The following is a 5160-nucleotide window of genomic DNA, read 5'->3' as shown; positions in this document are numbered from 1 at the left end:
AACTAATACTTACTTCGACCAATCACGGCAAGTGCAAACAGCGCAACGAACCAATCCAAATTCGTTCCAATTCCATGTAATTTGCTCAAAGCGCAGGAAAAATCGCGCGTGCAAGTCATTGGTTGATAAACTGGCGTGAGACTTTAAAGCCAATCACCGAGCGTAGCAATCGCAATGGCGTAATTACTTTTGACAGTCATTTGAAAACCGCTCTAATGGATGTACATAAACCACCCAATGGGAGCGAGCGTTGCCTTCAACCTATATTGCTACTAACGGTAAACCGGCTTGGAAATTAGCCAACCGATAAGAATAGTACAGGCGGTTGTTTCAATTTGGAAACTTAAGCAAGACGTCGACAACGGCTTCGAGAACGCTGTCAAAAATATCATTCCCCTTTATTGTAATAATATCGCAATTACTCTTTTCTTTTAGTTCATCTCAGTTTTATCAGAAATAATACACAAACAGGGTTGACAACCATCAGATATAAACGCATCATTTGAAATTGTCTTTTACTTGACGTTTCTGCATACATCTTCAGAAGTGACGGTTAACCCTTTGATTACTACCTGCCAAAATACGTCCAGCCTTATCCACGGTCCCATCTACCCCTTGTGACGTCATCACTTTTAACGGTCAGGAACAGCTTTGTCCACTAACTTGTGCAGCGAGAAGAGATCTTTCAAACTATACCAGAATGAGCACAATTCAGTCAAGGAAACTGAAGAAACGGCCAAAAAACCGTGTAACACTGACCTGGAAATCTCCATGAAAAGCTTGTTCCATTACCCACCTACCTTTCTGAGCGCCTAATTCTAAGACGATGAAAGGTTTCTCAGAAACTCTTCCCACCAAAATAAAGCCTACCAAATGCCCAGCAAGTTGAAAAAAAAATGAGGCAAGGAAAGCGAAAAGAGAGGGAAGGAGAGAAAGCGAAAAGTGAAAAAGCCACGGAGTGTACAACCTGGAAACGGGTTTTTAGGGAGATTTAGCTCTTAAACAGCACGACAGTGACCAAAAAACCCCTCAACTAGCTTCAAAACGTGTTTTTCGGCCAAATCTTCAGTAGCCAAAGGGTTAATACAAAATTGGAGTTTGATACACTATCATTATCATTACTATTAAGTAACAATACAGCTGACAAAAAAAAATTAATAAAGACACAGCCTTTCGCTGCTGTTAAATCTTTGATCAACAGTGTCTCCTTTATCATGTTTTACAGTGAGTGTTGGATCGCCCTTTCGCTAAAATGTTATGACAACCATAATTAATGCCTTAAAATGCTCATTTTTTCTGTCATGCAATCGTATTTAGTTTTTCCGATATAAAAATCATTGCAGTCCTAACAGGCAGCTCTATATACAATCTGAGCCATTTGGCCACCGCTACGTCTATATTTGTAAGGAAAGAAAGATTTAACGCGACAAGTGCTTTAAAAAATCACTCTAAGGTCAACGCACCCATAGAATTTTTGATAAACGACATCATTTGTTTACTAACGATTTTGCTTTGCAGCCCTAAATAAGGTAAAACTAAGAAAATTTTCTGTTGGGAACTGTGATGGTTGGGGCCAATGGTTTGATTTGTTGCTTTTGTAACACATCATTCATGTTACAAATAACAACACCTGTGGGGTAACCGTTTTGTGACAGCAACTTTCTATGTTCATCAAAAGACCTTTGTAACAAACAAGCCAACGAGCAAATGCGGAAACAACGGAAAGTGCGAGTACTTTTATTCCGCTGTTTGTGTATTGTTTCTGATAATATCGCGATTATTCCAATATTATTTGAATGTTCTGTTAACGCCATCATATTACAGAAAGGAAAAAAACCCGAAGAAAGAATATCATGTCTAAGCATAAATGACAACGATTGAAAACCTTGAAAACCGAAGCCTCACATTAAGGACGGTCCCTACTAATTCAAAGGCGCGGTTTACTGCATGAATAGGCGGAAAAAGCAGATTTTAACAAGTGTTATTGAAATCCAAAAAGAAAATTGGAGGTAACCACGTACTTTTTGAAGATAGTTAATCGACAATATTTGTAATAAGCTTTAAAATACAAAGCAATGTATGGCGTTCTTTTCCAAATTGAAGCTTAGTTATCTCTGAAAAATGCATGGTTACCCCTAATTTTCTTTTTGGACACCAAGAGCATTTGCTAAGTTCTGCTTTCTCCGCATAGTTTTGAACCGCGCGAAAATATCTCTGTATTAATAAGCATCGCCGATAGGAAATCCGAGTATCTCGAGATGCACCGAACGCATGCGTAATAATAGGGAGCTTACGAAACGACGACGCTACAAAACAATAGGTTTAGTGAGCAAAAACAATGGCTCTGCACGCTCTGCACGTGCGTTTTACATTTTGGTACATTTCTTTCCTAAATGACGACGTGAAATGACCAAATTTAAGGTTCTGTGGAGGACGTTAGCACATGACGATGAATTTTTAGTTCTCTCTCTACGCTTCCAACCCACTCATACCAGTTTAATTCCTCGACAGTTACTACAGATTTTTAACGCGAAACGACATGAAATAGTTTCGTAGTGATATGAATAACGCGAACTTGTATTTTTAAATGAAGTCTTCGTAACCGTCGTCGTCCTCGTTTCGTAAGCTCCCTAATAATAGTAGAAAACGTCCTTAAGATGTGAAAAACTTCCACGAGGTTCATGATGTATTGTAAGTCAAACATTTTCACGGCAAAGGGTCGATAATTGATTGATAATACTATAAAACAATGTCAGGAGGTGGAAGGTGTCACACTACTGGATACTTTCTTTTGCGATTTGTTCTCAACCGATCGTTCCTAAGTAAATTTTGTATTCGGCTTATTCGTCGGCTGACATCATCGTCAATATTAGTGCTATCTTTCCCGGTATCCTCCTCATCCGAGAACATGATTTGAGGGTCCTCTCTGGGGATTTCTTCGTTGCGTAAATTCCCCTCTGAATGCGGGGAACCATGGCTCCGCCTTTCAAGACTGAACCTGACTCTCTTCATAACTGGATTTTCATTGTTTGAAGCAACATTTGGACGTTTGACAGAATCATCAGTCGCCTGTTCATATGCACCATCTTTTTTCTCGACCACGGGTGAAGACTCAAGCGCTTCAGTCTCGGCAACATCATCAGCAACATCCTCACAAGGGGGTTCTTTACTTAATTCCGGTAAAGGAAGTACACACTTTGCACCAGTAATTACCCTCAAAGTCTTTCCCAAAACACCCTCAGCATCGTTTTTCTCTTTGTTTGTGCAATGTTCCCTGTGATTTAAATCTAGACTGTGGATCTTTTTGCTATAATGTACCTTGGGTAAGGCATCCATTGCTGCTCCTGTCAAGACTACCGTGTTAGTGGAAGGAAGTGATTCGTTGCTTGCTGTTGAACCGAGTGTTACGCTCTTACTTGCAACGATTTCATCCACTTTGGCAATCTCGTTCTTTGTGCCATGTGGATAGGAAGGTTCGTTTTGTTGGATCAGTGACAGACCTTGTTTGTTATGATCAAGGTCTTGCATCTCTTCAGTCTCTGGTGGTCTTGGCTCAACAAAACTATTCTTGTGTTTGAGCTGCTTCTCATTACCTTCGACGACCTCTTTGGAAGGGGCTACCACAAAAACTTCATTCTGAGATTTTTTGGAGTTCATCTGAACGTATAATGAATATAAATGCATAATGCATCGTATAATTGTCCCAAAAGTGAGGTTTTTTAAAGTCTAGCGCAAAATATGTTATTCCTGAAAAATCCGAGTTCTCCTTAAAGAAGAACTCATAACATTTTGATATCTAGTTTATAGGCTTTATTACAAATGTAAATGCGATAGCTAAATGCAGCCCAACAAATAAATGGAAACAAATTAATTAATTAGGTACTTTAAACTAAGATACGATTAAATGAATGAATGAATGAATGAATGAGTGAATGAATGAACGAATGATGACTTTAAAACTTTGCTGGTAGTTCTATCCCAGATTGCTAATAACTTTTCTGTAATAAAAAATGGGGTCACCGAGTTCATTTTTGAGATATAAGTAAGTAAAGACGAAATAAAGGGTGTTTTTGGAGAGCTTTCATGTTTCCATGGTAACCTATTACGTCACAATAGTGGGCGTATCTTGTTAAACAATAATTGGTGTTCCATATGGTACCATAACATTGCTATTACGTGATACAGTGTTGTAGTTATAACCCTTCTAATAAGAATCTCTTAACGCGGTGAAACTGGTTCGATCCACCGTAAGGAGGCTAACTACGTACAGTTCTTATCAAATACCCTATATTTATTAAAATCTGTCCGAGCTAACGGAATATATTCAGAAAAATTACAAATTGCAGAATATCGGCAAAACCGTCTGAACGACCTTGACTCAGGTACCACTTCAAAATGTCAGGCAACATCATTTCCCCGAAGGAAAGTACAAATATTAAGGGATTTAGGCCAAAAATAGGATATATCTCCTGCCATAAGATGTGATGTTGCCATGGTAACGGCCATAATCCAAAAATTGACACCCAAAAAACAAACCTTATTATATCGGTACCTTTACTGGTAAGTCTCTACAAGGAAAACGTTTAGAGAAATTTATTAGGTTTCCTTTTGTTACTCGTGCCCTGTTGTGAGGGTATTCGCAAAATACTCTAGGGAGCCACCTGAAGTGTCAAGTGTATTTAGGGTTGGGGCACTAATTGGGAACATCGCTGTACAGAAATCAAATTGAATGAAGTCAGTTTTCTAAATCTGTAAATTGTGAGCTTGCGTGGTTATGAAGCATAATAAAAGCTAAATGCGCGACCTACCTCTAGGTTGTTATTAGTTTGGACTCCAGCAGACGTCGTTTGCGTCGCTTTATCTCCTTCTTTTTCCGTCTCAGCGATTTCCTCCACCAATTTCTTGATTTTTCCATTGAGAAAGGTACATTGTGTTTCCAAGTAATCAGATCGGTCAGTTTGATTTCTCAGCAATTGTTCGGCCTTAGAGAGCTGTTCATTTAATGAAAAAATTAGCTAAAATAAAAGAAAGGAAAAGTTGAATGAATGAACGATCCACTAATGAAAGGCGGGAAGTAAAAACTGATGAATTCTTCCTGTTTGTAAAACAACTAGGGAATCAAACGCACCAAAGAAAGTCAAAAAACAAGTAATATTCCTA

This window comes from Montipora capricornis, chromosome 14 (assembly GCF_036669925.1).
Source record: "Montipora capricornis isolate CH-2021 chromosome 14, ASM3666992v2, whole genome shotgun sequence".
NCBI lineage: Eukaryota > Metazoa > Cnidaria > Anthozoa > Scleractinia > Acroporidae > Montipora > Montipora capricornis.
The sequence above is the reverse complement of the archived record's forward strand: the minus strand, read 5'-3'. Positions refer to the sequence as shown.